We start from the raw sequence: 12,431 nt of genomic DNA on the forward strand, positions 1-12,431 counted from the left end.
TGCATCAATTTGAACCATTGCCTCCAGCATGGGTAAAGCCTGTAGCCAGAGCACTCAAAGCAAAGGAAGGCAGGAGCAAGAATGGATGGCATTACCTGAGGGGTAAAGTAACGTTAGTTAGAAGGACGGTAAACTGAAATTTTGAAGGAAATGGATGCAGCCTGGTGGTGCTTCTATAGTCTAAAGTTCTGAAGTCAGAGATATTGTGCCAAAACTAAAAAAAAAAAAATACTAAGGAAAAGGTTAGCAAAAAATATTAAACTCCTGTGAATGATGAGTCATGATCAGCACATATTTGAATCATGCATTTGCTATACAGATCACCACTCAAAATCAAGGATTGGTAGTAGCAGGTAGGTAGTGAACCGCCTACCTCTGGTTAGAGGGCATGAACCCTCTAAAACTCATAACTGAGTTTGAAAAGTATATAATCTTTACACAATCACCAAAATTACACTGTCTATCAGAACCACAAATTATAAAAACAGAAACTTTGGATTTTTAACTTTTCTGCAGGTCCTTGAACATATTATTAACCAAATCTATAGTTGAATTGTGATACTGCATCAAAATAAGTTTATTCAACCTATTCTTGTGTTTCTAACCAGATTCTGTTGAAACTAAAAACTGCTCACTACAACTGTAATGTTATGACTGATTCTGAAACTGAAAACGAACTTTGACTAACAGACCCAGTTTTCAGGTGAACTGCAGGCTGTGTATCTGCAGAGCAGAGAGGAGATGACAAGGGAGACTATGGGGAACATAAAATATATTTGATCAATAAAATACATGCAGCATGATTCAAAACTGGAATACAGGGGAGTAAGCTGTCAGCAAGTTGAAGGATATTTCCAGCATGGGGAAATATTTTCTAGTGTCGAAGAGCAGAGAAGTGTGAAAAATGCTGAGCTTGTAGAGGTTGTAAAATTGTGGTGAGATCCAGTCAAATGTGGAGCTACCGCTTTTCTTTCAGTGCCATTAACACTTGTTGACACTTGTGGGCACTTCTATCTACTGTTGGGCCGTTTCCACAGACATGTAGGACTTTATATTGTAATAAAAAAATGAGACCACGATGAAAAACAAATGTGACAAAAGCAGGGTTTAAGAAGGTTAATATTTATTCATTTATTTGTTTTTTTAAATAGAAATGTAATGGTGTAAATAATTCTATGGCATTAAATTTATAGGGTTTGCTCTTTGTCAGCACTGGCCTTGCAAGATTTGGAAAAAAAAATCAATTGTTGAGTCATTTTCCACCCATGAGAGGCAAATTTTTATAAATATGGTTCAAGAAGTTAACACCAGCATTGACGTGTTTCATCCCAGCTCAGTCATATAATTTACTTTGCGGTTCAAAAAACATCTTTAAATGTGCAGTACCTCTTTACGGAAGCATTTTGATGTTCTATACAAGCTAGATCCAGAGAGATTTCTAAAACCACAGCGAAAAGTGAACTTCCTTATCTCCACTTGAAATCGCTACCTTTTTTATATGAGGAAATTCTTTTTGCACTTCGGAAGAAATTGTCAGGGTAGCTGTTTCAAAACTCAATTTCTTGAGATTTTTCTGAGTGTTCTGTCTTGTCTGCTCTTCAGGGAGAAAAAAAGATGTATAGATTTTTCTCATATTGTGTTTATGGACAAAGCGACAACATCAAAACAAATACAACTCAAAGCCACTTCTGCCAGACAGTTATTCCAGAATTGATGTGATGTTCTGTGCACTGGAAAAGACTCAAGCTCAACAATATGTATTTTATGAAGTTCAACAGATGGAAACTTCACAGTAAGCCCTTATGTTTCTGTTGGTTAAAGGGGTGTATTTGTATAGATTAAGTTCACATTCTAAACACATTTTAGATTCAGCCAATATAAAATAAGTAAAATCAAACCTGGCATTTGGTGAGTTGGGTGAAGGGTATTGAAAATGGACAAGTAATTGCTTTGTTGTGTAGTCATGAGTTAGGCACTGGTGTATAACCACCATAAAATAATATTTCTTAGAATTTTAATAAATGATGTCCAACTTTCTATAAACAATTATACAATTATATAACAATTACATGAAAACAGTTTTGCATTACATAGATGTTAACCCTCAAATACATAATTTTCTGGCATTTATATGGCAGATTCAGCCATTCATTACAGTTTTTCTCAGTCGCTTTGGTACATTTCTCAGATCAGAATTGAAATTCTCAAAACTACTTGTTCAATCTTCACATCATTGTGTCACTTGTGCACAACAAAAAAGCAGTTTCTCATTACTTTGAACAAGTTGCAAATGCTTTGGTACATCCATGCAAATGATTCTGTACAATTCTCTGCTTTTTCCTACATTATCAACTGCTTATGTCATGTTGATCAAAATGTATTATAATGTGTCTCTGTTGAATAGTCTCACCCTCCACAACATTTAGGCATTAGTTCATCGTATAAGACTTTACATGCAAAATGGTTGAACAAGTTGTCAAAATATGTCAAGGATATTTCTGTACATTTCCATTAGACTTTTTTTTCTAAATCTGTCCTGAATTGGTAAATTGCTCTCAGGTGAATCTTGAATTTCTCTAAGAAGGGAAATGTGTGAAGGGTTAGGGTTTTCTGAAATCACTCAAAGAAACAAGAGAAGATATTCATGATGTGGATGAGAATTTGTGGCCCAACAGACAGGAATGTCAGGAGGTGTAGGAAGACTGAACTAGAATTCCTACACCACTACATGTACAGTTTTCCCTGAGGAGATTGTCCTGTTCACATTTCTACTATTGTTTTTTTCTTTGTTCTATGCAGTGCTGTTTTCCTTTCTGTATTGCAATGACGTGGTCTGTCAACAGATTTCAACAGTAACAACGTAAATGTGAATCTTGTCCAGTCTCTTGCAATCAATCTCCCACATACACTAAGGTGTAACTTACAATTTACAATAATTGTCATCAGAACTTTAGCCATAGTTTACATCAGAACATCCCTCCAGAATCCACTGTTATAATGACAACATGACTAAGCAATCTGACTGTCTTATCCACACAATGACACAAGGACTTGTCATTCTGATGGCACTGACATGTTCATTGACACAGATATTTACTTTTGAGAGGTAAACTAAGGATGTTGAGCAAGAGACTGGCTTTTGCAGGTAATCCATGGTGTTTTGCTATTTGTATGAATTGTTTTGAGAAATGCACTTACTGTTTTGCAAATGTCGAGGATGATTCGAGGAATGTACCAAAGTGACTGAGAAAAACTGTAAAGCCACATTGCCCGCATCTTCTTCAGAATATTTTATTAATATTAAGAAAACTCAAAAACATGCTTTTCTTATGTATGACATAACGTTTTTCAAAAGTAATTTATATTCTAATGCATTTAATATTTTGAGTGTCCTTTCATCTAAACAGCCTTCTCAGAGAGATAGATGGACGGATGGACGGATGGATGGACGTAGATAGATAGATAGATAGATAGATAGATAGATAGATAGATAGATAGACAGACCTTGCAAATCCAGTTTGTCACCACAATAATTACTAATATCAGTAACATGCTTGGGACTCTTGCAAAAATGGATATTGCACACATTTCGACTTTTTTGAAGTTGATAGATGGACAAATGAGGTGTCACTTTTCACTTCTGAGGGAACTTTTCTAACTGGAGCTGTTTTTGGAAAACTGAAGGACTTCTAGCGCTTTCATCAACTTTTGAAAGTCATGGCACCCCGTTCCCTTTCTCCAGCTTGGCCAAAGCAGCTGAATGTCCGTGTTTGTCCTTTGGCTTTCTAAGTTGAAAATCTGGTCTGGAAAACAGATTTTTACTCTTATACCTAACTGACATGGACATAGTTTGATGGTTGTGTCTTTCAGGGGACATAATGACTGATAGAGCTGATTCATAAATTGCACAAATACTAATTTCTCATCATCAGTGATCTTAGGTAAATCTTCATTCTTAGAGCTGTTGTCAACACCAGTGCCACAGAGATTTCCACTCTTCTACATCTTCCGGTCCTCAAGGGTATGTGTTACATGATATAGGTTCACACAGACACCTCTGGGGATGTCTGCATGCAGTCCAGAATTTTGCACTGTATACACTGCAATTGCTTTTGCTGTGCATCCCCTTTGCTTGAGGAATATCTAGCCTCAAAACATTGTGCTACTAAATGAATTTTTCCAAGTAAGACAGCATATGGAAATATAAATCTGAAACTTTTGGATACACTCTCAGACGCACGTGCATCAAAGAGTAGATGTGAAAAGAATTCCTTTGCTGACTGTACATGTACCAGGAAAACAACTGGTCATTAAAACAAATGCTTCCTCTGTGGAGAGACTGTGCACGGACACTTCAGGGTCATCTGCACCTTTGTAAGTCACTGTTAAAAGAGTTTCAACTGAAGCAGGCCCTGCTGGACTTGGGAGGTGCTTTGATTTCTAGCTACATGGTTTCCATTGGTGGTGCCTAAACACAGTGGGAAGCCAATGTGTATGTAATGTAGTATTAAAAGAGCCATGCTTGAGTGCATTGTCTCCAGCTGCATCATCATCATCATGTTAACAAACCAGACACTTCTGCATCATTGTGACCAGGTTAGAGCATTGTGACAGATATCACTGCCACATTGAAGTAAGCATAGTGGAAATGACAACCTTGCTCTCTCTAATTTTCTCTTTGAATGGGAAAAACATTAGAATAACTATGTTTTTTGTGGTATTTTTGAACGAACATGTTAAAAACAAGTAGTTTAGGAATACTGGAAGGTCAAGTATGTATCTGAAAAAACCCACATGGTGGTTCAAACAACTTATTGAGCTTTAGGAGCAATTCCATTTAACACAGGAGTTACTAACTTCAACTTTGAATTTAAGGATAAAAATTCCAAGACTGTGGTCAGTGGGGTTTACAATGGCAGGAAGAAGGTCAGAATGGTTAAATGCTGCTGCAGAGACTTTCAGTTCTACATTTGTAGAGTTATGCTGCTGATGAAAGAGATGAGCTTGTGCTACTGCACAATAAGGGGTTCATTTCCTGACTGATGATAAAGTCTTATAGCATGCCTTTCTGCATCCAGCTCATCAAAATGGAAATGACTGGTTGGATTTAAGCGCAATAGGCATACATTCGTCTCCTGTTAATGTTTATAGCCAGCTGCTTGCAACTGTATTCTAGCAGCATTTCGGCAAATTGTGCAGTTTTAACTGCTTTACAATCTGATCATCTGTCTCTAAAGATATTACCCGTCTTAGTCGCCTCTTAATCTACCTCTGCTCTTCCCACTTTTTCCTAAATATTTTATCAAACATATGTTAAGAAGAAGGTTGATAATATTCAAAGCTGCCTGTTCTTGCTGTAGAATCTCACTTGTCACTTCGTTCCACTCGATTATGTCTTGGTTTAATGTCTTTGTCAACTATCACTCCTGATGAAGTTCATTTTCTAGTAGAGGAGCCATCTGATTTTGAACTCCTTGCCTTTTTTTCAGACCAGTGCTGTAGACCTCTTGCCTCTTCTTGCATCCATCTCCAGCTCCTCCTTGCCATCTGGTTGTGTGCCAGCTGCCTTCATGTAAGCAAAAGTAACCTCCCTCCTCAAGGAGCCACCTTTTAATACCAGTAATGTCAAGAATTTCAGGCTGCAGACATGTATGACTGCTTTGATTCCTTTCCAAGCACATTCTGGAAATACTCAACACACTTGACCCGTCTGCCCAAACTGACCCAACTCTTTTCTCACTAAATATTCAGGTCCTTCAGGGCTCAATACTTGGCTGACTCTTTATTTCTGCTTAGCTTTTACTGAATGTAAAATCTTCAGTGGATATTCTTATGCTATCGGCTTACCTTGTCCCCTAAGCATTTTTCCTTTAACATTGGCAATACCTAATTAATACCAGCTTACTATATCTTCCATATCCATATTGTGAGTGTCTACAATACAATATTTGTAACCTATGAACGCTCTCACACAGATAATAGCACTCCACTTGGTTCAAAATATTCAGAATGTAACCTTAGGTTAGTTTACAATATATTTCATGGTTCAAGCTGTTGTTGAGTACATTTTTTTCAGTGCTTAGTTTCTTGAATGAATTGATGGACTCTTGCCAGTCATCCAGAGCAATACAACCAAGCTTACTTCCAATGTAATTTCAAGTTAAAAACACTGGTATATTTTTTCACAACTAAAGCCATCAATGGCACAATGCTTTCACACTGTCTCACACACATTTCATATTACAGAGTTCAAAACTGTATTGCTAGCAAAGATGTTCACAAGGTTGACTGGTGATGTAGCACTTTTTAAACTTTAAGACAGGCTGGAATTCAAGCTGAATGTTAATGCCGCTATATTCACATGCTCAGAATTATACTTCAACTAATGTGTATGAGGGTACAGTTCTTGCACTATTTTTCAACATAATCTTCTTTAACTTTAATGCAGTTATTCTAGCGATGTTAAAGTCTTGCTATCCCTTCGTGGGAGGTCACACCTTGAGTCTACAGATACTCGTCAATGGCATGCATGACTTCATCATTACTCAGAAAATGGTGACCATGCCAGTGGAATTTCAGTTTGGGAAAGGGGATAGAAGTCAGACGGTGAAGGCTGGATGTATAAGATGTATGAACTAACAGTTCAAAGCAACATTTGACTGCTTGTGACTGCTTGGACGTATTGTTCAGGAGCAACAGCAGCCAGCTTGAAGCTTTTCTCTCCTTTAATTCTTTGATAGTTTCAACCATTTCGGTTTGTGCTCAGTCTGATATGAATATCTGTAGTTTTACAGGTATTTTATGATGAACCCATGAGTTGACACCAAAGTCACCAGATCACCAAAGTTGTAGCAATTCATTGTGAGGGCGAAATGCATCCTTGTGCCACCTTTCATGACATTCCATCTAATAGCTTGGAGTAACTTGACATGTTTACATATTTACGGTGGCATTAATCACAAATCACTTTACATAAGTCCATCTGTTAAATTCTAAGTTAGTCAGATTTATAGTGTTATTATTTTTACTACTGCTGCTGTGACTGATGTCACTGTTGCAGTCATAATTGTCTACTGATGCTGCTATGTAGAGCTCATTATTATTGCATGTTTACTGGCTCCTGTTTATCATTACACTGTTTATGTGGTCAGTGTTGATTTGTGGTGTTGCCTTTTGCATTCTATAACTAATCCTGTATCAATTACCTTGATAATAAAGCCTTAGCAACAACAAAGTTGCTCAGAGGGCCTGTTGCTAAGCTTCTTCCTCAAGCTTTGATATTGCTTTCTCTTTAAATAGGTTTCTCTCTGACGAGGTCAAACTGCTTCATTCAGCTGACTGAATATAAAGCCAGAACCCCATTTAATGCCTGCAAAGCAGTACATTTAGAAGATTTACATTTTAGCCATTTAGCTGGCACTGTCTATAGTGACTGAGATCGAATGAGTCAGCTGGGACTTACTGTTATTCTAAAGGATAAATGAAAAGATTCCACAGAGCGATAGTTGTTTACATGTGTCTTACTGTCTTGGAAAATCTGTCATTGACTGCATTCAGGTATTTGAGGTCTACTTATCCAAACTGCAATCTGATCCCTGAGTTCAATTCCTAATTCAAGTCTAAGGTGACTCAAGCCTGAATAAGACTAACTCTATTTTTACACTCAAAGTAAACCCGAATTAACTTTCCTTCAATCCTTACACCAGTCTGGCATAACTCTATGATGCTTTATAATCCTAAACCCAGTCTCATTGTCCCTCTTATTCTGAAGGTCTCCAACTCAAACTGGATCTTGGTAGAGTAACAGTACACAAAAATTTTGCATTTATTTCGCTCTGAACAGATACATCTTTCAAAGTGAAACATTCCTTCACCTTAAATGAAGTTTGATTCTAACATACTTCTTTACATGACCCTAACATAGTCCCAGTGTTGTTGTGGGAGCCTTGTTTATTTTCATCAGTCAGCTATGTTACCAGGCTTCTCCTTCTCCTTGAGTCGTGAGTCCTTCATCTATAAATAGGCTTATCTACACTGGGGTCAAGATACTACGTTCCCTTTTGGTCCTCCAAGCAGCAGTTTGTTTTATAATTGGATTTCTCTCAGTTCTTTTTTCTTCTCACATGAAAGCCGCTTTATTTCACGCCGTGTGTACACTCGCAGAACCACACCAGCCAACCTTACAGCAGTTCTGATCGGCTCTTTTTAAAAATCAGACAACCATCTGGAGGCTTCCTAATGGACTTTAGTACAGCCTTGCATTGCTGTTCTACTTGTGCACTAATGAGTGACTGCTTATGTAGTTTCACATACATAGATACATGCATGTGCACACAAATGCTCACATAATGTTCCCAGATGTCTTGCTGCAGGTGTGCTCTGTAATTAAATAACAAAACATGCATTATGAATCAAATTTGCCACAGTTACTGCAATTACATATAGTCACTCCATACTAAATTTTCTTTCCTTTTTATAGATACATTGTAATTAGCTGCATGATAACTGCAGCTTCCTTTGTTCGCTTTGTCAAAAATTAGTACTACTCAAAGAAACTCAAAGAATTGCAGCATTATTCAATGAAATGCTTTCACTGGCGTTTCACATTGTCTCCATACACACTCCCGTCCTTCAGAGGCTGTAGCCACTAAAGAGGACATGGCTTTTTCCTCATTCCAACTCCAAGGGGCTGAGGTTGAGTCCAGAAGTAATCGTCTCTGTGGCCTTTTGTGCACTCAGCAAGGCAAGATGGGGAGTTCATTTGCCGTGAAAATTTATATCTCCCTTTTCCTTGGCTTCTGGTGTTCTTCCTTTCCCCACCACACGCAGTATGGGTATTCTTCTTTCTTTGGGCAGCAGCCGCCATCCCTGACACACCACATGTTTTATTGCCCACTAAAGCATAATGCTCCACTCCTTTTTGATATTGAATTATTTATTTATTTTCCTGGGCCGCCTGTAAGCCCCTATGAACGATTGGCCGCCTCGGGCCTGCAGCGACATGATCTCGGGGGGTATTAAATATATTGCCAGCATTTGTTTCCTAGCTCTAAGTGGATCGGACGACACTGCAGACAAATACTCATCCTCCAAAGTAGAAGAGCCTCGACAACAAAACAAGTATGTCCTCTGCTCCATAATCCTGATTGCATTCTGCTGTCTGCTGGTGGTAGAATGGAACAATAGAAGACTGTTATGATGAGACCCAGACTGCCTTGTGTTTGTCCAGGATGGATTTCGCACGAGGCCTGTGAATACTACTTAGGATTCTGCACGTGCACACATCAGATTTACACTTTAATTGTGTATTATTATCCATCCATCCATCCATCCATTATCTATACACCGCTTAATCCTCACTAGGGTCGCGGGGGGTGCTGGAGCCTATCCCAGCTGACTCGGGCGAAGGCAGGGGACACCCTGGACAGGTCGCCAGTCTGTCGCAGGGCTAGTGTATTATTATAATTATTTAAAAATAAATTTGACATTTAGAAGTTTGATTTCACACTTCGACACAGCATCATTGAATACACGAACAATTAAGTGTGGTTTTAAAGACTTTTATGAATTTTGACATGAGCTTCTTGGTAACGATTTAATTTTGCCTCATCAAACTGACGTATGTTGCGGGTCTGACAAAATTTGATGCCTTCTGAGGAAAGAATTCAGCAAAGGACTTTGGCTCGTGAGAGTGTCAGTTAAGAGGACATGAACCAGGCTAAATGATTAATTTAATGCTTTATTAATGGAGTTCAGGCAGAGAGGGCAGCATGGTATATAGGAATAAAGCACCAGATAATTCTCTACAGTACATGCAAAGATTCCAAGCTCAACATTATATGACGCAAAATACTGTTTGATGCCAGATGCTGTCACTAATCAATCATATTCATATATCACACATGGATTCTCACTCTCAGTTTCATATATGTACCATACTGTATATTGAAGCTGAAACTTTGAACTTTTGCATATTAAAAGGCTCCTGTTGAGTAAATTTAAGGTCCTACTGGACTGTTAGAAGTTCTGCCTGCAGTTTTGCACCAATCCTTTAGTTGACAGTTTTTCGCACTTGAATGAAAAATCATGTCAGACAAAATCCTGTAGCCAGTACTGATGTGGAACAGAAGTGCCGGATGACTGCAGTATCTCTCTCACATGCGCTTCATCTCCATATCTCTGACTTTCTTATTGCTAACTCCCCTTCTTTCTTTCTCATTCATTCTTTGAAGCTGCAACAAAAGAGAAAAATTGAGAGTGTTATCACAGTTTTTGCATAACCAGCCCATCACTCTCATACAAAATCATGTTTATTCATTTTGCCCTCAGGGGAGAGGGGGTAAAAGGGAGATGATTAAATTCTAATTTGACCTCTATCATAATTTAGCTGAGCCTATTATGATGTCAATCATTTGAACTCAACACTGCAGTGAAGAGAGAGTGGCTGTATGGCAAAGGGAAAGGGGATTATAGATAGTTTGGGGACCACACAGTCACTGTATCAAATTGGTTTTATCCAGCCACATGTAATTTTTTCCCCGGAGAGAACAGAGCTTGTTCAAATGTTCAGTGTGTGAAGTGAAGAGGAATGATAGACTTGACTACAGCTGGTGAAAGTTGCATTTCAATGTGTAAAATTGTGCTACATCTGGGGAAATGATTTGCTTATTACTAGAGTGAGTCATAGATGTGTCAAGCTCCATATGAATTCCGAAGATAGAAAAGTGTGGTGTTTTCTCTGTTATATGTCATACATACTCTGTGCATTCATTTGTTAAGGTGGATATGAGCTGAGGATGCAAGGCCCTGAAACCCATTAGGAACATCTTGCGCATTTTCTGTAATGAATGCCGTTATATTCTTATGCAATACAAAGCAGGTCACATATTCCTGTGTATGAACGCTGTGTTCGCTGAGCCTTGCCTAAATGCTTTACTCAAAGTCTGAATTTTGACAAGGTCACAACTGTAGCTTGCACACTCATGTCGCAAATGCATTACTGAGGAACGATGAATGAAAATGCAGGCTTATGTCTCGTTCTGGCCATTTAAAAAAGGCAGAAATGTAATGCAAGCAAGAAGCTAAGCCAAAAAATGAACAACTGCACTAACCAATGCTGCTTTAAAAGATTACTCCAGTGATTTAGTATTGTACTTCCATTATGTTCGTGGTCTAACAATAGACAGATGAAAAAAGAAGGTCAAAATTGATGTGGCAGAGGTTGGGATATACTGACCAACCTAAAATATGTCAGAATTTGATCTGCGAGGATGATTTGGAGAAAATTCTGTCTGTACTGCCTGCTGTCAACAGAAACTGATATCTTCATGACATGGATAGTAAATGCTTTTATGCTGTTCAGTATCTTTAGATCTATATGTAGACTCACACCCTTTGTTGTGTGGTAGCTTTACATTGTACATCTAACATGTGCAGTATTGATCCCCTTTAGTCTCTGCCTATTGCACATTTGCTCAGATGTACAAATCAGTGGCCTTGTTTGATGCTGCTTATTGATAGCTGAAGATCCTTGTTGTTGTTAACATGTTTATTTCTTGCTGCCTGGGAAAGTTCTTTCTGTGTTCATGTTGAACAACTGGATGCTGTTGGTCTGTGTAAAAGGTGGTATGACATGAAAATTGCCGACTGGGTTTGATTGTCGTGTTTTTTTCTGATGAGAGATAAATAATTAAGTTTGTGTTTGAGTGTTTGTGTGCCTGTCTGACTTTGTATTACTGATACAGGTTATACTGTGGGTCTGTTAGTATTAGCATCAGTGTGGATGCTTATATACACAGTAGTGGTTGGCAGTGTGTTTGGCACAGCTTCACATATGTCTTTTCATCATAGGCTCAAAGGCTAGTGAGCCGCAGGGATCCTCTCAGCAGGCAAAATCACTCCACAGAAAGAGGGGAAGGTCTGCTTAGGGTTATCTCCTGGAGCGACTGGAGCATGCTATGAGGATAATGCCATAATGCATGATATTTGTTTCCTCCATTTAGAAAAACTAAAACTGTATATATATATATATATATATATATATATATATATGTATGTACATATATATATATATATATGTACATACATATATATATATATATATATATATATATATATGACTTATCACATCGGTTGATTTAAACTGAAAGTGACATTATCTCATAAATTCCCACCTACTTTAATGGTGCAGTATAAATTCATTCACCCTGAAATTAGCAAATGGACCTTGAGCTCAAATTCTTTTGTCAAATAGTTTCCCAGTTCAAGAAACATTTTCATGCTCAGATTTTCAAAAGCACTTTGACTTTCAATATTTTGTAACATTTCACACTTTAAGGCCAGACATTTTTAAGTATTGAACAAGGGCTACTTAAAAAGATAAGATGCGCCATTTAAAATGTAGTATACCTACTGCACCTGCAGAAAATAAC

This window comes from Amphiprion ocellaris, chromosome 2, assembly GCF_022539595.1.
Source record: "Amphiprion ocellaris isolate individual 3 ecotype Okinawa chromosome 2, ASM2253959v1, whole genome shotgun sequence".
Classification (NCBI taxonomy): domain Eukaryota; kingdom Metazoa; phylum Chordata; class Actinopteri; family Pomacentridae; genus Amphiprion; species Amphiprion ocellaris.